This window comes from Gossypium arboreum, chromosome 5, assembly GCF_025698485.1.
Source record: "Gossypium arboreum isolate Shixiya-1 chromosome 5, ASM2569848v2, whole genome shotgun sequence".
Lineage (NCBI taxonomy): Eukaryota > Viridiplantae > Streptophyta > Magnoliopsida > Malvales > Malvaceae > Gossypium > Gossypium arboreum.
The window spans coordinates 78,677,038-78,697,732 of NC_069074.1; positions in this window are offsets into that span (position 1 = coordinate 78,677,038).

Here is a 20,695-nt window from a genome sequence, read left to right on the forward strand (position 1 = left end):
ATTTTTGGATGTCCTGAAACAACTTCACATCAACATACCATTGGTAGAAGCTTTGAAGCAAATGCTTGATTATGTGAAATTCATGAAAAATATACTGTCAAAGAAGTAAAGATTGGGAGAATTTGAAACTGTTGCTCTCATTGAGGGGTGCAGGGCGATGTTGAAGAATAAATTTCCTCCAAAGTTGAAGGACCTAGAGAGTTTTACTATCCCATGTTCAATTGGAAATCATTATGTTGGTAAGGCATTATGTGATTTAGGAGCGAGCATCAATTTAATTCATATGTCTGTCTTTAGGAAGTTGGGAATTGGAATAGCAAGAACTACTACGGCCATGTTGCAGCTAGCAGATCGATCCTATCTACATCTTGAAGGTAAAATTGAAAATGTCCTGGTAAGAGTAGTTTTGTTTATTTTTCCTACCGATTATTCTTGGAAGATCTTTTCTTGCTACATCAAAAATTTTAATTGATGCGAAAAATAATGAACTAGCCATGAGGATAAATGATCAATAGATCACCTTCAACATATTCGATGCCCTGAAATATGCTAATGAGAATGAAGAGTGCCATGCCATTGGTTTGATAGAAACAACAGTGTAAAAAGAGTTTGCAAAATTTTGCCACAACAATTCTGATAGTGATATAGATTCACTTGAGCTAATTAAAACAAAGACTTTTGAAGAATTCAATGAACTCATGAAGGCAAAGCATATAGTGGACAGACCAAGTAAAAAGTTTGAGTCTTTGGATTTATCAGCTCACATTTTCAATCCTCCTAAACCATCTATCGTGAAACCTCCCACACTAGAGTTGAAGCTTTTTCTATTTCATTTGAAATTTGCTTACTTGGGAGACATAGCACCTTGCTGGTATTATTTCTATGGAGTTAACACCCAATCAAGAGGCCAGGTTGTTGGAAGTTCCTTGGGAATCTAAGAAGGCATTAGGATGGACAATTACTGACATTAAGGGAATCAACCCTCCTCTATGCATGCATAAAATTTTATTAGAGGATTGTCATAGCAATTCTGTTGAACAATAGAGATGGTTGAATCCAATTATGATGGAAGTTGTTAAGAAAGAGATTATCAAGTGGATCGATATGGGTATTATCTACCCTGTCTCTGACAATTCTTGGGTGAGTCCTGTACAATGTGTGCCAAAGAAAGGAGGTGTCATAGTGGTCAGTAATGATAACAATGAGCTATACCAACTTGTATTGTCACGGGATGGAGAATGTTCATGGATTATTGCAAGCTCAATAAGGCAACAAGGAAGTACCACTTTCCTTTACCGTTTATTAATCAAATGTTGGACAGATTAGCTAGGAAGGCATTTTACTATTTCTTGGATGGATACTCGAGGTATAATTAGATTTTTATAGCTTCTAGTGTCCAAAAGAAGACAACTTTCACTTGTCCATATGGTACGTTTATATTTAGACGAATGCCATTCGGGTTATGTGATGCCCCGGTAACATTTTAGTGTTGTATGATGGCAATATTCTCTACTATGGTGAAAAAATTTCTTGAAGTCTTTATGGATGATTACTCTGTCTTTGGCAATAACTTTGAGGGCTATTTGAAAAATCTGGAATTGGTTCTTTGCTGTTGTGAAGAAACAAATCTTATCTTGAATTGAGAAAAATGTTATTTCATGGTCCGTGAAGGCATTATTCTAAGGCATAAAGTATCGCAATAAGGGATTGAATTTGACAAAGCAAAAATTGAGGTAATAGAAAAAATTTTGCCTCCTACTAGTGTTAAGGGTAGAGTTTCTTAGATTATGCTGGTTTTTATAAAAGATTCATTAAGGATTTCTCGAAGATATTTAAACCCTTATGTGCCTTGTTGGAGCAAAATAGACCTTTCAATTTTGATGAACCTTGTTTGATAGCTTTTGAAGAATTGAAGAAACAACTAGTAGGAGCACTAATTGTAATAGCTCCAGAGTAGAAATTGCCTTTCGAACTCATGTGTGATGCCATCGATTATGTTATGGGAGCAGTGTTGGGGCAAAGGAAAGTCAAGGTATTTCCTACAATCTATTATGCCAACAGGACCCTAACAGATGTGCAGCTTAACTACACCACCACTAAAAATGAGTTATTGGCTATGGTATTTGCGTTCGATAATCTGATCTTATTTAGTTGGTACCAAGGTCACAGTCAACATAAACCACTCTGTTATTAAGTATTTGGTAACCAAGAAAGATGCTAAGCCAAGATTAATTTAGTGGATACTCTTGCTGCAAGAGTTTGATTTAGAAATTCAAGATAGAAAGGGGACTTAAAATCAAGTGGCTGATCACTTGTCAAGATTAGAAGCTGGAAATGAAGATGGCAATGACAAACTTATTAAGAAAGAATTCCCAGAAGAGCAATTGTTAGCTGCCATGGCACTACCTTCGTATGTTGATATAGTGAACTTCTTAGTTAGTGGTTTGATGCCACTTGATCTCAACAGCCAAAGAAGATGGAAATTCCTTCATAAAGCTAGGTATTATTATTGGGATGAACCCTTCCTATTCAAGCATTGTGCTGATCAGATAATTAGGAAGTGTGTCCTTGATAACGAAATACACAACACCCTAGAACATTGTCATTATAGAGGACACTTTGGAGGAATGAGAACGGCTGCCAAGGTACTCCAATCTATTTTCTATTGATCAAATCTATTCAAGGATGCCCATGAATTTTATAAGTCATACGATCATTGCCAGCGGGTAGGCAATCTATCTAGAAAACATGAAATGCTGCTACAAAATATCCTAGAGATTGATTTGTTTGATGTCTGGGGAATAGAAATTATGAATCTATTTCCACCATCATTGGGCAACCTATACATACTCATGGCAAGGGCTATGTCTCTAAGTAGGTCGAAGCTACTGCTCTCCCTATTAATTATGCAAAGTGATGAAGTTCTTGCACAAGAACATCTTCACAAGGTTTACAATACCACGAGCCATTGTCAGTGATAAAGGATCTCATTTTGATTACAAGCTAGTGGCTAATGCCTTGCCTAGGTATAGGATAAACATAAGATTGCCATGGCATATCACCCCTAAAAAAATGGACAAGCTGAGATTTCTAACAGAGAAATTAAGTAGATTCTGAAAAAAGTGGTGAACCCAACTCGAAAGGATTGGTCCTTTAGACTAGATAAAGATTTATGGGCTTATAGTACTGCATTTAAAACACCATCGGGAATGTCACCTTTTAAGCTTTTCTATGGAAAGCCATGTCACCTACCTATTGAACTAGAGCACAAGGCCATTTGGGCCATTAAAAAGTTGAAATTTATGGGCTTATAGTACTGCATTTAAAACACCATCGGGAATGTCACCTTTTAAGCTTTTCTATGGAAAGCCATGTCACCTACCTATTGAACTAGACCACAAGGCATTTTGGGCCATTAAAAAGTTGAATATGGATTGGATTGTTGCTGGACATAAAAGGTTGTTAGAGTTGAACGAGATGGAGAAATTTTGGGCACAAGCATATGAAAATGCTAAACTATACAAGGAGAAGACCAAGCGCTCGCATGACAAAAGGATTATGCCACGACAATTTGAACCAGGACAATAGGTGTTGTTCAACTCTAGGTTCAAATTATTCCCTGGTAAATTAAAATCTCAATGGTCAGGTCCCTTTGAAGTTGCCCAAATATATCCTCATGGAGCTATTGATGTCAAAGACGGTAAGATTGGGATAATTTTTAATGTTAATGGTCAACATTTAAAGCACTACTACGGTGCTCATGTGGATCGAGACAAGTAGCCCATTGACTGTTTAACCTTAGCATCTTGATAATTTTTTATTTTATTTTTACTATTTTTAAATGTAACACCTCTTACCCATATCCAATGCTAAGATAGGATTCGAGGTATTACCAGACTTAAACATACACATTCACACGAAACCGGGCCATAAAATTTCATCCAAATTAAAATCATTCGTACACATACATATCGTCCCTTATGCGGGCCTATGGGGCCTGAAACATACATCGAAGGCGGTCTGGGACTAAACTGAGGACTTTAGAAAACTTTGGGATAACTCAAAAAATTTTCCTACTTTGGAGAGTCATACGCCCGTGTGGCTTGGGACACGCCCGTGTCCTCAGCCCGTGTAACTCTCTGATTATCACGTCATCAACAAAATAAGGTCACACGGCCAAGTCACAAGCACGTGTGCTTAGGCCGTGTGACGAATTAAATTCCAAAAATTAAGTGCAGGCTTCACACAACCTAGGCACATGCCCATGTCCTAAGGCTGTGTCCTCCACACGGCTGAGACACACAGTTGTGTCACTACCTGTGTGTTTACTACTGAGCATTCTGTTTTACATAATTAGGGTGCAGGGGACACACGGTCAGATCGCACGGCCATGGGGCAGACCGTGTGTCACACACGGCTAAGACACATGCCTGTGTGTCTAACTGTGTGGACAATTTTACAAAACAAGTTTAGACCGAATTTCGAATGCTACATTGATCACCGAAGTGATCGCAGGTAAATTTTACAAAACAAGTTACCATGTCGAATCAAAACATTTACTTATATAAAACTCGAATCAGTAAAACTTCTGGAATAAAAATGAGTAAAATTTAAATCAAAATTTGTACCACAGCTTTATAAACCATACAGTCCAAAATCAACTATAAAAACTAGAAACCATAAACTAATACTCCAATTTGTTGAAGCTGTTCGAGACCTCTGCATACTGAGTCTAGCATCTAGAATCCAGAACTGTACCTAAAAGAGGAAACCGAAGAGGTGGTGAGCTACTGGAGCTCAGTGTGAGATCAAACCAATTAAACTACAGAAGCCATTTGGAAATAGAACATACTTACAGACTGATTAAAACAAATATAGACCATATGTAAATTTACAGTCATATGGCTCTGTCAGACATAGTAACAGTAGTTCTCAACAGTCACAGTTTGGGCCTAATCCCTATTTAGAATTAGTACCAGTTTTTGGGCCCTAGCCTATCTTAGTACAGTAGTAGTCATGTCTACAGAATTCTCTTAGGCACGAGTTCCTTTCAGTCAATCAGTCATTTCAGACAAACACTACAATCACATTAGGTCATAGTAACACATTCAGTCAATTAGATTCATTCAAATGAATGTGAGTTCGGATGAGTTACAAAATGCACCCACCCAACTAGCCAACACACCTCTCCGTCCAACCATATACTTACTGTGGAGATTTAATCAACCCACCCATCCCTACACTCTAAGTAAGACCTTGAAAAGCCCATCCAACCTTGCACTCAATATGATGTCATCCAGAGTTGCCCAGCAATGATGATCATCAGCAACGATCCTCAGGGTATTGAGGACTATCAGTGTGCAGATAAATTGCCAGTCTCGTATATCACGCAGTAATGCTAGCGTATAAGCTATATGGTGCAATGCGGAATACCGCAGTATAGACATATAGCATGAACAACCAGATTAGATATAAGTACGTAGCATAGCTAACATACATACAGTATGGTGCTGTGACAGCCCAAAATTGACCTTAGCCGGGATGTGGTTTCGGGACCACAAAACCGAGGCATAAAAATAATTTAAAATTTATTTTGATGCCTATAATATGTGTGTGCTCATGTGTGACATTTTTGATGATTGATTTAGTGTTATAAAGGTGAATTTCACTAGAAGGGACTTAGTAGTGAACTTTGAAAGTACGATAGGGAAATGTGTGATGACTAATTAAAGCATGCATGCAAAACTATGGACTTGCATGTCAAATTTCCCCAAAACAAGCTAGTGGTCGGCCATGACATGGTTTATGGGCAAAGAAAACATGTTGAAACATGTTTTGTTAATGCATGATGAATTAAATGATAAAATAATTAATGATGTTGGATGAGAAACAAAAAATCAAAAAATAGCTCATCCTTTCCCCCATTGCCGTGCAAGTGAAAGAAAAACAAGAAAAAAATTGTTCATCCTTGTTATTTCCTTTTTGGCCGAAAATACTAAGGGAGGAGATAGGACTTTTGCTTCATGCTTGGTTTAGAAGAGATCTAGAAGGAGATTTGGCTAAATTTGCATCAAGATTAAGGTATGTATGAGGTTGTGTTAGGAGTTTCATGCATGTTTTGGTTGCTAACTTGATGTGCATGTTAGCCATGGTTCAAATCCTTGTTATGCCATGGAAATGGCATTTGGCCAAAGTTGTTATTGTGTTAAAGCCATTGCATGCTAAATGTGAAGCTTGCTAATGATGCATGCAATGATGGATTGACTACTCTTGAAACTTCTTTGTACCAATTTTAAGTAAGACATTGAGTTTTTTTTTGTTTAACCATGATTGAAGTTGAAAGGGCATGATTGTGATGTATTCGCCATGATGCATTCATGAGCATGGTTCATGCTTCTTGCATGTTAGTTAAAATTTGTGTTTTGGATGGCTATGGACACCTTGAAATTGACCTTGCACTTATATGTGTATATATGATTGCACATGATATTTTGATTATAAAGAAAGTGATGAATATGTTGTTTAAAGAAGAAGTTTGTTGAAGAATGTTGTGAAATTTGCATGTACATTCGGCCTAGTACACATATGATGTGAAAATCTTGCAATTTATTTTGATTTTATGCAAGAATGACTAAGCATAATCGGCCACATGAGGGGAATTATTGTGCATGCATTCGGTTAGAGGCAAGCTTAATGATGCCTATTCTTGACTTAGGTAATCGGCTACCTTGTTGTGAGCTAAGGCCGAATGTGTGCGTAATTAAAGAAAATTGACTAAAGTGCTTAGTTATGTGATGTTGAATCAATGATATGTGTATTCGCCAAGGCTAGCAAGCGAGACTTTAATAAATTGAATTTGTTTGAATTAGCTCAAGAGCTTAGAGGGCCACAATTGGATAAGGGAAGGAAAAAGTGATCGAATAGCCGTCAAAGCCGTTCGACAACATCCGAGGTAAGTCCTCAAGAAATGACCCTACTCAATTATGTGAAATGAAAAATTGATGTGTAATGACTATTGATTTATGTGTGTATGAGTATTTGAATGATACCGGGCTAAGTTCAAGGCGATTATGCTAGTGATATGTTTGTGTTTGAGCCTTAGTAACGAAAATGAAATATGAATGGGAAATGATTATTGATGTATATGTGTGCATGAGCAATTGAATGATATCCGGCTAAGTCCCAAGACATTTATGCTGGTAATTACATCCGGTTAAGACCAAGGCAATTGTGCTAGTGACTACATCCGGCTAAGACCAAGGCATTTGTGCAAATTGTGAAATCCGGGTTAAGTCCCAAGGCCTTTGTGGGGTTACCATAACCGGGCTATGTCCCAAGGCGTTTGAACGAGTAGCTATATCCGGTTAAACTCCAAGGTATGTGATTTGAAAATTATAAGCTTGCTGGAAAATTTTCAGCTAATGCACTTGTGAAACTTCCCAATAACAAGGTATGTGTTGTGTGTGCTTATGCGCTAGGAGTAAGAGCGTATGAATATTCGCTCCTATGATGGAACGAGTTATCGGCCTTAACGAAGCCGTTATTTGTGTATGAACATAAGAGTTGGGATGGTGAAGTAAGTATGATTATGTGAATGTGTATTAATGAAATGATTCATTTGGCTATGTGAATGTAATGCTTTGGTTAAAGCTGATTTTATTGCTTGAGACTTACTAAGCATAAAAATGCTTACTCCGTTGCTTTGGCTCTCTGTTTTATAGATTTTGCTCGGTAGCAATCGGATTCGGGATCATTAAAGTCGAAGTCATCTACACTATCAAAGCCTCCATTTTGGTATAATTTTGGTTGAACTTTGAAATGGCATGTATAGGACTACCCTAATGTTGAAGGTCATGTACCTTTCGGTTTTGTGTAAGCTTGGATAGCCATGCGAAAATGGCTTATATACGTTTTTAGTATGATTCTATAATAGTTTGTATGATAATCATTATGGGGTATGAAATTGTTTGAAAGGATTAGCCATTGGAATGGTTAATCATAATCACACTTTGTGCTATGTGTGCAAAAAGGGCCATTTGAATCGTGGAAATCATGAAATAGGTAATGGTTACTTTGAAAACAGATGCTGGCAGCAGCAGTGGTGTGGTTTTGAAAAATCACCAAAATTTGTAGGAATGGTATTAAATAGTGAATAAATTATGTAAATGAACCTTAATGAGTCTACTTTCATGTGGAATAAACGAAACGGTCATAGGAGTTACATGTTAAGAGATATTAAAGCTATTGTGAGATAGGGCCAGAACGGTTTCTGGGTCCCCTGTCGCAACTTTAAAAATTTATTATAAATTATCCAGAAATAATTAGGAGTCATAACTTATATGTACAGATTCCATTTTGAGTCTAGTTTCATTAGAAACAAACGGCACCAGTATTAAAGCCCTGTACAGAGATATATTCAAGTTGTAACGCGCGAAGGTCAGAGCAGTCGATCCCTGTAACATGGGTGACTTTAACTAATAAACTGTACCAATTGGCCCAACCAAAAATTCTAGAAATAAATCCATGGATGGATATATGAGTCTAAATTTAGGGAAAATTTACGGAATCAGTTTCTGAGTTTTGAAACTCGAGATATTATTTTTAAGGTGACAGTGATGCAGATTTCCAGCCTGTCTGGAAATGTCAAATTGGTGGGTGAAATATGTAGATTTGGCTTGTTAACCCCTCGTGTCCGACACCGGCGATGGTCTCGGGTTCGGGGTGTTACAGGTGCAATACAACAATCTACTATATCGTCTATTTGATGTCATCCCGGGTTGCCCGGCAATGATGATCATCTATGCAGTTGAACTGCCAGATCAAATCAATCTTCCTTCTCTTCAACATCCCAACCCAAGATGGTTTATGCAAATGGATGTATACAAATGTATGAATGCAAATGCAAAAACTCAGAATAAAATTTCAGACAGCCATTCAGAAGTATTCATTTAGAAATAGTCAATCATATTCTGTCAATCAAAAGGATGTACAATCATGTATTCCATTTCAGTAACAGATTATTCACGCTATCAATCACGAGTATTGCACAAATCCAACCCAATTCAGAGTCACGATTACCCTCAGTCACAAGTTAGGGCCACACGCCCATGTGCTCTGGCCGTGTGGAGCAATCCAGGCCATGTAGGGGTTCAAACGCCCATGTGAAGGGTAGCACACAGCCGTGTGACAGAGGCACACGTCCGTGTAAATAGGTCGTATAACTCACTGTCCAAATTCACTTAAATAAGGTGCAGGTAGGCACGGCCATGTGAAGGTGTCACACGCCCGTATGGCCATCAGTCACTGCCATGTGTCCCATAACACATGCCCGTGTGGAATCTCTAGGCCCCAAATCAGTCACACCACTGTATGTCCCGAAGCACATGCCAGTGTGGGAACCCTAATTTCCCAACTCAGTTACATGGCTGTGTGTCCCATAACACACGCCCGTGTGGAAGCCCTAATTGCCCAAAGCAGTCACATGGCTATGTGTCCAATGGACACGGTCGTATGGTTTCTAAAAGAAATCCCCAAATTGGCCACACACCCATACGGCCAGGCCATGTGGCAACAAAATTGGCCTTGAAACCCTAGTTCCCAAATCTACGTGTTGCCGCTGGACAGGTCACGAAACCATTTCAAAATAGCCCCAAAACACCATTTTAGCCACCTAAACCGTCCCTAACCATTGCCTTATCAATAACCATCAGAAAATGACGATTTTCCATCACTTCCATCGACTAAAAACCCAGAACCCACGAATAGCATACAATAAAGAAAAGCCGAACACAAACTTTGCCAAAACAAAATAGTGTAGTAAGAGTTTAAATCCCATACCTATTTCGACGACGAAGGAAACGAAAGATGAGCTAAAAATCGAAGCCCTTTGAACACCACAAAACTACCAACTCAAAAAGAAAGGATAAGAAAACAAAAAAAAAACCAGAAGAAGAAGAACAGAAAAGAACATGCAAAAGAAAAATAACCATAAAAATAATAATAATAAACTTAACAAAATAATTATTTTAACTTAAAACATAAATAAATAAAATCTTTTCCAAAATGCCCACGTAAAAACTCAAACTCAAAACCTTGAGGTCTGCTAACACTCACTCAACCACTAGACCAGTAAGCCCATTCTTCCACTAAAACGCGTAATTAAACTCATATGTGCAGCCTTCTCACTGTCCCTATGCTCAAATCCCAAAACCTCTAGATCCAAAATTCGTGGTGTTACAACATAAACTTAAACTTTTCACATATGTATTTATTCAAACCATTCATGCATAAATTCATTAATTAGATCTTGAGCATACCTTTCTTTCTTATACAACACAAACCTCATAAGGTTAGTAAATATAACAATGAAACATATAATCCCAACATATCATGGTACATGTATAAGTGAACATGTCAAGTACACATTTCATTCATTACATCTCCAATAAGAATCACTCTTTCATGTCAAAGCATTGATACCAACATTTTCCACTTCATCTATCAAGATCATATAACATTTCGTAAAAAAAAAATTCATTCGTTTAAGTCTTTATTACACGTTGAACCAAATGAAATAACATCGAATACTCGAGAAAATGCTCACACAAGCAGTGACTGCACCATAAATGCTCACAAGAGCTGTGAAACGAGCCTGGTCATACGAGTTTTGGGTCAAGATGTTAGGCTACACGATGCTAGGTCTAATTGCCCAAAAAAACTATATAATTTCAACTAAACTATGCAAATTTTGAAATTATAACTATTTAGTCCCTAAGTTCAAAATTAATCAAATTTACTTAAAAAATTGTTTCATTTTACCATTAAGCTTATAGGTCCATCAACTATGTTGACAAACACAAATAAATCTTCATAGTACGTCCCTAAAATTTTAATAATTTTACAAATAACCCTCAAGTTAGCTAAATTAAGCTAAAATGATCTCAAAAACATAAAAATCACTAAAAACGGAAGTCAAATACAAACCATGTATAAAGAACAAGGCTTGGTCAAATGCTCTCTAATTCAAAAATGGTGGTTTCAGTTTTGTTTAGTACCAATGAAGAAGAGGATGACTATTAGGCTTTTGTTTTGTTTTAATTTGCATTTAATTATAAATTTACAACTTTACCCTTTAAAATTAATTTAATTTCATGTTATAACACTCCACAACCGTTCACTATAATTGGAATGGGTAAATTTACCACATAAGACCCTTATTTCATGTTTCTAAATCAATTTAAGGCAAATATACCTAAAACGAATAATTTTTGCATCTTTTGTGATTTAATACTTTTCACTTAATTAACTAACTAAAAATTGAAAATTTCTTAACCAAATTTTAATATGACACTAATAAATACTTTTAAATATTAAATAAATAATATTTACTAACTCACTTGTCGAAATTGTAGTCCCAAAACCACTACTTTTAACACCACTAAAAACAAGTTGTTACAGTTAGGGTAAATTGTTTATGCCCAAAAATCATCAATGTGTTAGGCACCCAGTGCCTCATCGATATAACTAAAGTACATTGGCACCCAATGCCTCATTGACACATAGTCGAAGTAACCCTTAACTCATCCTATCCTACGGCATGCCACTTATATCTGATCCTCTATCTAGAAGATCAAACATAATCATATCAATTTGATTCAATTCAACTAATCAACCTCATACTACAATTTCATTAAATTCAATTTATCAATCAATTTGTCATTTCTTTACGATTTTGTGCATATCTCACCTTTTTGCACCAAATCGTAACCAACCCAATTTCAATTAAACATATTTACAACTATAATTTTAAATAAATAAAAATTTAATACAAACATATTGTATCAACTTACTTGGTTAAAACAACAACAATCAACTCTCTAAGGACTAATCAACAATTTTGTCATTTCCTCGATTATCTTCGATTTGGTCTAATTTTCGATCTATTCAATAATTCAATTCAATTTATCAATTCCAACCCTCTTATTTCATCCTATATAAGCATTTATCAGCTCAATTTCATTATTCAAATGCCCCTAAAATTTTTATATTTATTCAATTTAGTCCTTAAAACTGAAATTACCAAAACTTTCAAATTTGAGCTTTGATTTCAAAATCAAACTCAATTTCATCCTTATGCAGCCCTCTATTATATACAATTTTAGAATTTTCATATCAATTTTGAAATATTTACACTTCAGTCATTATGTTTAAAATTAACAATTTTCATTTTACAAATTCGTACTTTTTCATATCTAAGCTAAAAATCTAACCATCTAACACCAATTTCATCAAGAACTCATCAATGGAAACTTTTAAAAACTTTAAAAATTTTTCAAATTGGTACATGAGTTAACTAAATCAAGCTCCCACGACCTCAGAAATATAAAAATTACAAGGACTAAATGGAGCATATGTAATTTTAGTCGAAAGTTCAGGCATACGTAATGTTTTATTTTTCTTTTATTTTTTTTAGTTTTTATACATAGTTTAGTTTATAATAATTTATAATTAATTTAATAAATCCTTATTTAATTAATATTAATCACCTTTAACCAATTTGGTGGATAATAGTTTTCCACCACCACCAAACATTCAATTAAAACTAACCCAATTGCATAATTGGTCCTCCGATTAATTAAATATTCATAGGATACTTTAATTAGTCACCAATTTGAAGAAATTATCTATCCAAAATTCAATTCACCTATATAACAACTCTATAAATATTTAATAAAAATATTTACGGACTAGGTTTATGAAAACAAAGTCCTGATACCTCGTTTTCCAACATCATTAGCTTTAATGTTTGTACATTTATACCATAACTAACTATCCAATTAACAAATTCGTCAAACCAAAATTAAAATACTATAATTGACTCGTAAATATTAATGAATAGCATTTACAGACTTGATCATCAGAAAACGAGGTTCTGAAACCACTTTTTCTGATGCCACTAGCTTTCGGGTCGTTACAAGTCAATCATGATACTATAGTGGAATGACTTCTTGAGTAAATGAGTTTATAATTAATAGGTGACAAGTTGAAATTTAATTATAAATCATTTGAGCCCTAATTACATAGGTCTAATCAGTCCCATCATTAGCTCATTAAAACCATAAATGAATTGCGTGTTCGAATCAAAATGAAAAGAATGATGGAAATGAATGTAGTTTTCTCAAAATGGAATGAAAATGAGAAATGGTTCATTTGCAAATGTACATAGACTAATCAGAAATGATCAAAAGAAAGAGTTAACGTTTTTGAGTTGTTTTAAAGCCCAAAAATGAAAATAAAAAATCATTCAATTATAGTAAACATAATGAGTGGTTATTAAACATATTTTCTCGAAATTTTACCCTGGGTAAAATCATCATAATTTTACTAGGGGTAAAATTGGGATGAGAAAATTATTTAATATAAATATATTGAAGTTTAATTTGGGAAAGAGAAAATTGTTATCAGGTTGGATCAAATTACAAAGTACTATGTCGAAAAGTCCAGGAAGTACTCGTAATTGGACCCGATATGAAAGATGCCCAAAACTCCCTCACGTAACATAAAAAGGGCAGCAACCCTAGTAGGAATACTAGGTTTTGTCAACTACCACACTTCCACTCTAAGTAGGAAGTTGTTTTTCTATTTGAAATAAATCACTACAACTCAATAGAGGTTCTACTTTCTCTTCCTGGAAATAGATGCCACCGATAGAGTTATTTACACAACTTTGAGAGATTGTTACTCTATCGAAAAATAGAGAGAATTTATTCTTAACTATTAAATATATCTTTCTAGAATAACAATTTTATCAGTTTCAATTAAAGAAGAGAGAATTTTCATTTTCACCCCAAAAGAAAAAAAAACCTTTTATAGTTTTGTGTTTTCATTCAATTAGTTTGAGCCCACACTCGAAGCAGCTCATGAAACGAGAATAGCGAAGAAGATCGTTTAGTTGAAAGTCGGAAAACATTAAGAATCTGCTTATCCACAAACATAAGTACGATTTCAATATAAGGTTTATTGCTATAAATATCACAAACCTGGTCAGTTTTTAAATTTTTAATTTTTTGCTGTGCAAGAAAAGCATTTCCAAACTGAATTTTTCCCACTGTGGGAACTTGTAGACTTACTGGTAAGGATAAAACCCAGATGTGAAAATGGATCTATAAGATTAAAAGAAATGTAGATGGAAAAGTGGAAACTTATAAGCCCAGACTTGTAGCAAAAGGTTATACTCATAAAGAATGCATCGATTATGAAGAAACATTCTCTCTGATTGTCATACTCAAGTCAATCCGCATATTGTTATCCTTTGCAGTAGCTCTTAATTACGAGATCTGGAAAATGGATGTCAAGACAACATTTTTGAATGGCTATCTTGAAGGAAGCATCTATATGATGCAACCCAACGATGTATAACTAAAGGAAATGGTCATAAAGTTTGCAAACAACTTAGATCCATATATGGACTTAAGCAAGCATTATACTTACAGGATCAAATATTTGATCAAGTGATCAAGACTTTTGGATTTAAGAAAAACTATATGAACCTTGTGTTTATAAAATATTTAGGAGATGGAAATGTGGCCTTTCTCATTCTATATGTCGATGACATTCTACTAATTGGGAATGATGTAGGGATATTTTCATCGGTTAAATTATGGCAACCCAATAGTTTAGCATGAAGGACTTGGGAGAGGCTAATTTTGTCCTAAGCATTCGAATCCTAAGGGATCGAAAGAACAAAGTGATAGCATTGTCTCAAGCTTCTCACATAGATAAGATATTGGAGCACTATGCAATGATTGGCTCAAAGAAGAGAAATCAACCCTCCGTATCGAGATTTCATCTCTCTTTGGAAGACTATCTTGAGACAGTGGAAGAAAGAGAGAACATAAGAAAGGTTCCTTACGCTTTGATCGTCAAAAGACTCATGTATGCTATGTTATGCACACGCTCAGATATCTATTTTACAGTGGGGTTGGTAAGTCGATAATGGGCGAATCAAAGACCAAGACATTGGTAAGCAGTTAAGCATATACTCAAGTATGTATAGAGAACAAGGGGTTATATTCTTGTGTATTCTGAAGAAGATCTTACTCCTATCGGAAATACTGATTATGGCATCCAAACGAATCGAGATTCGAGGAAATCGACATCGTGCTGTGTTTTTGTCCTAGTCGGGGGGTCCAATGTGTAGAGAAGTGTAAAGCAGAGTTGTACTGCTTACTTCACTACGGAGGTCGAATATGTCCTGCTTCTAAGGCTACCAATGAAGCAATATGGCTTCAAAAGTTCCTTACGAATCTTGATGTCATTCCTTGTATGGGAAAATTTATCACACTTTATTGTGACAATAGTGGGACAGTAGCTAATATCAAGGAGACGACAAACCACAAGAAGATGAAACATATTGATCGCAAGTAATACATCATAAGGGAGGTAGTTGTAGACCAAATCATGGATATAGTCAAGGTCACATCTGAGGACAATCTAACAAACCCATTTACCAAGACTCTACTACCTAGGAGTTTTGAGAAACATGTGGAGAGCATGAGAATATGAAATATGACTCATCTACTTCACTAGGGCAAGCGGGAGACTATTGGATCTAATGCCCTGAGTGTAGTATATTCGTTTGTTAACATGTAATTTTTCCGAATAGATCAAATAATAAAAAAATTCATGGATTATATTAATACACTTTGTATAATTTTCCTCACATGGTTTTTGAACCCAAAGCAAAATGGAATCAAATATTGCTCAGTGGTTGTTTAACGTTTAAACTAATACTAAGTGGTATTATGTGGTCGAATCATAATACGAAAAGGCAGCTTGTATTAGTGGACAAACCTAAACATGTCTATAGTCTAAATGAAAATGAGCAAATAGATTGAAAGAATAATATGTCGTCTATCAAGTCTAATTATGGAGATGATTTGTCTTAGGCATCGGAGCGGATGACTCCTAAAAGATAGAGAAATAAAAGTGACTGACTTGATTGAAAGTACAACGGACAAGAACTAAGAATAATATATCTTGAATTTGTTTATGGATTTATTCACTTGTGATGTTCGTAGTGTGGAACACCTAAATCCTGAATGGATGACAAACTATGTATGTGTGACTTGTACATTTTGATGTCAATAAAAGCCTAAGTTTGAATAGATAAGGAACCGAAAGTTGGTGTGTTGGGTGTATAACTTCTGCAATATGTAGTGTCATTCACATCAGTAGAACTCATAGCCCAAGACATGGATAAATGATATCCTCTCATTGATATTACATGGTTGATGAAAAGTAAATGTGGCCATGGGTCATTCGTCTTTTTGATAAATGACTTGATTACTGTTTGATAGTAGTTGACTTTTCATGAAGAAATGGGTACCCAGAGATAAAATAGGATCATATTGAAAGAACAAATATTATCCCAAAGTGATTAAGGATATCATTTGAGGGTAGTACACTTATGATAAGGTCATTGGATGAGCATTAATTAAGTTTCTTTCGTAATGCTATGCCCTTTGCAGAGAGCTTGGTCAGGATACTATAGTGGAATATGACTTTGTGACTAAATGAGTTTAAAATTAATAGGCGAAAATGTAACACCCCTAACCAGTCTCCGTCGTCAGATTAGGGTTGCAGACTATTACAAAACAATAAAAAACATTTGAAAATTTTATAAATCAATATAATAATAAAATCACAAACCATTAATAATCATGCACAATGTCCTTAAATTAAGCCATCGAGGCTCTAAAAATAACCTAGAAACAATTTGGGACCAATTTGAACAAGTCTAGAAAGTTTAGTTAAAAAAATATGCAAAATTTACAAAATAGGGGTCACACGACCGTGTGCCCAGGCTGTGAACAATCGAACTAGGGACACACAGCTCAGTCCCAGCCTATGTCCTCACCCGTGTAACTCTCTGAGTAGGGTCACATGGCCGTGTCACAAGCCTGTATGCCAGGCCGTGTGTTAGGCCGTGTAACTCATTGACTTGCACCCTAAAGAACTCATCAGATGACACACAGCCGTATCACCAGGCCGTGTGTTAGGCCCTGTAACTCACTGACTTGAATCCTAAAGAACTCATGTCTCAGATTGCGTAGACCCAAAATAAACCGTAAACAACAAGTTTACCAATTCAAGCTTACTTAGACTCTGAATAATCCATTTACCAACCAAAAGACCTATTCAAAGTGACATTAAACGAGCTAAAAACATGCTAAATCAACCATTATAAGTTACTAACCAATGTACCCTCATTGGTACCACAAGTATACACAATTACACATCAATATGAATCAACAATCACAACTAATCAATTCACAAAATTTAACACCTAACCAATGTGCCTATCATAGGCACCTCAAGCCACAACATTCTAATCACACTCAGCATGAACTTACAGTTAAACATCTTACCTCATTTCCATATATCATATAAGTTAACTATTTGCACTTAAGATCATACTTTAACAATTTACATATCAAAATAATAGTAATGACATAAAAGTCTATTACATGTCATATAATCTAGAATAAACATTCCAAAAACTATCAAAAATGTGTGGATAGTGTAACCTGGGTGCGGATTCGACCGTCCAACCTTCAAAGTATCTACAATAGCAGAAAATAATACAAGTAAGCTCATTTAAACTTAGTAAGTTCGATGTACTAAAATGATAAATCTTACCGAGGTAAGTAAAACAAATCTTTCTGTAATAACACAACCATATATGTGTGTTCCCTGTCATCCACAATCTCAACCAATTGAATTGCAAAATTTGATTCAAAGTCTAAATACATGACATAACCATCAAAACCACAAAACAAGTTCCATTACAGAGATTTACAATCTGATGAATGACTTACAGAATAAGAACATCAATATTACAACCGAAACACACCATATGCTCATGAGAGCTAATCCATCCGAAACACACCAGATGCTCATACGAGCCAATCCACCCTATAACACACCAATGGCCTCCAAGAGCTAGTCTAACCGAAACACGCCAAAATAAGGAGTATAACACGAGAGTTCACAACAAATGTTGAACCTCGGTCTACTCAGGAAACATATATATATATATCACTTTACAACAATCTCCACTACAATCCCCCATAACACACTATATCTCGATTGTACTCTATCCTGCGTTCAATCCAATCCAAGTGTTGAATTTCAACAATTTTTCTCAAATAACTTTACATCATTTTTAATCAAATATATCTATTATATCACATTATACCATTAAACATTTCATATAGATGTTAAATTATAAACTATATGAACTTACCTAGACTGAATTGTAGTAGTTGTAGAAGTTTAGGGACTAATTCGTAATTTTTCTTTTTTACATATATCAACAGGGTCTTGATCTAAAATGTAAAATTTCTCAATTATTAGCTTATATTTCACCTACCAATTCACTTTACATTTTACACCCTTTTATTTTTTATAATTACATAATTACCTTAAACTTTTACAACTTTTGCAATTTAGTCCTTTAACCTGAAAATCATGAAATTAACTATTTTCTCAAGTCAACATTTTATCCGAATATACTAGGCTCTTAAATAGTCCCTAATAAACATCAAATTCACTATCAAATCTTGAAATTTTGACATTTTCACAATTTAATCCTAAAATCAAAATCTAACAAAAATCACTTCACAAAATCACCAAACAACAAAATTAAAGCTTCAAATACATAGTTATCATAAAAAAACATTCAAGATTCATCAATGGCACTTCTAAAATTTTAACAGATTCAAAAATGAAGGTACAGGCTAGCTAAACCTAGTTGCAAAGATCTCAACAACATAAAAGTTATAAGAAAAGGGAATAGAAATCACTCACATGCAAGATACTATGTTTGGTCGATTCTCCAAGCTCAATTTTCCATGGTTTTTTGGCAAGGTTGAAGATAGAATGAAGAATAATGTGCTTAATCTTTACTTAATTTTGTTTTAACTTTGTTTAATTACAAAATTTCCATTATACTAATTTTTTGGTTTAATTTTTCTTTGAATATAATCCCCCTACTATCTAAAATAAGGACTAATTTCCCTATTCATCCTCCCACATTTATTAATTAGGCCCTAATGACTCTAAAAATTTCTTAACCAAAAATTAGTACGACCCTAATAACTCCAAAAATATTCCATAAATAACATTTACGAGTTGACTCAATGAAAATTTGTGGTTCCGAAACCACTGTTCCATCACCATTGAAAATCGGGCTGTTACAACTCTCCCCCTTAGGAAATTTCATCCTCGAAATTGTTACCTGAAAATAGATTTGAATACTATAGTTTTATCAATTCCTCAGTTCCCCAGGTATTTTCTTCTGTACCATGACGATGCCACAAAACTTTTACTAACAATACTCTTTTATTCTATAGTTCTCTCACTTCTCATGTCAAAATTTTCACTAGTTCCTCAGAATACGTCAAATTTGGCTGTAATTCAATCTCACTATGAGGAATCACACGTGAATGATTAGATCTATACTGTCTCAAATTGAAACATGAAATACATTATGAAATTTCACTTATTCAGAAGGCAAAACTAATCTGTAAGCTACAGGGCCGACTCTTTTAATAATCCTGTACAGTTTGATAAATCTTGGACTCAACTTTCCTTTCTTGCCAAAATGTAGCACTTTCTTCCACGGAGTAACTTTTAGAAATACACGATCGCCAATAGTAAATTATATATCTTTCCTTTTTAAGTCCACGTAAAATTTTTGACGATCAGATGCAGCTTTCAAACAATCTCGAATAATTAAAACTTTGTCCTCAGTTTCTCAAATCAGATTAATTCCCACCATTTTCTGTTCACTTATTTCAGACCAATACAACAGTGTTTTACATTTTCTTCCATATCAAGCTTCAAACAGTGCCATTTTTATACTGGACTGATAATTGTTATTATAAGCAAATTCAGCTAAAGGTGGATACTTTTTCCCAGCTACCTTTAATCTCTAGTAAATAGCATCGCAACATATCTTGTAGAATCTGTGTTGCTCATTCTGATTGCCGTCTGTCTGAGGATGAAATGTCGTATTGAAATTGAGTTTAGTGCCCAAAGCCTCGTGAAGTTTACTCCAAAGTCTTGATGTAAACCTTAGATCACAATCAGAAATAATAGATGCTAGAACTCCATGTAATCTCACAATGTCAGACACATATGATTCCGCTAATCTCTCAAGTGAGAAATCTATTCTGACTGGAATAAAGTGTGTCAACTTATTCAATCTGTCAACAATTACCCAGACCGAATCTTTCTTTTTCAGAGTTATAGGGAAACAGATATGAAATCCATCGTGACTCACTCCCACTTCCACTCAAGAATCATAATAGGTTGTAGTAAACTCGACGGGACTTGATCCTCTGCTTTTACCTTTTGACAAATGAAACATTTAGCTATGAACTCACAAATTCCCAGTTTCATACCCGGCCACTAGTACATCTGTTTCAAATCATAGTACATCTTTGTGCTACTAGGATGAATAGAATACGTATACGTACTACTGTGAGTTTCAGACAGCATGTCACGTTTCAAATCTAAACATTCAGAACACAAATCCTATCATGATAATGCAATGTACCATCATCATCAACACTGTACTTGGTAATCAAATTATTCTTAACCAATTTTTGTTTCATTATCAATTTAGGAT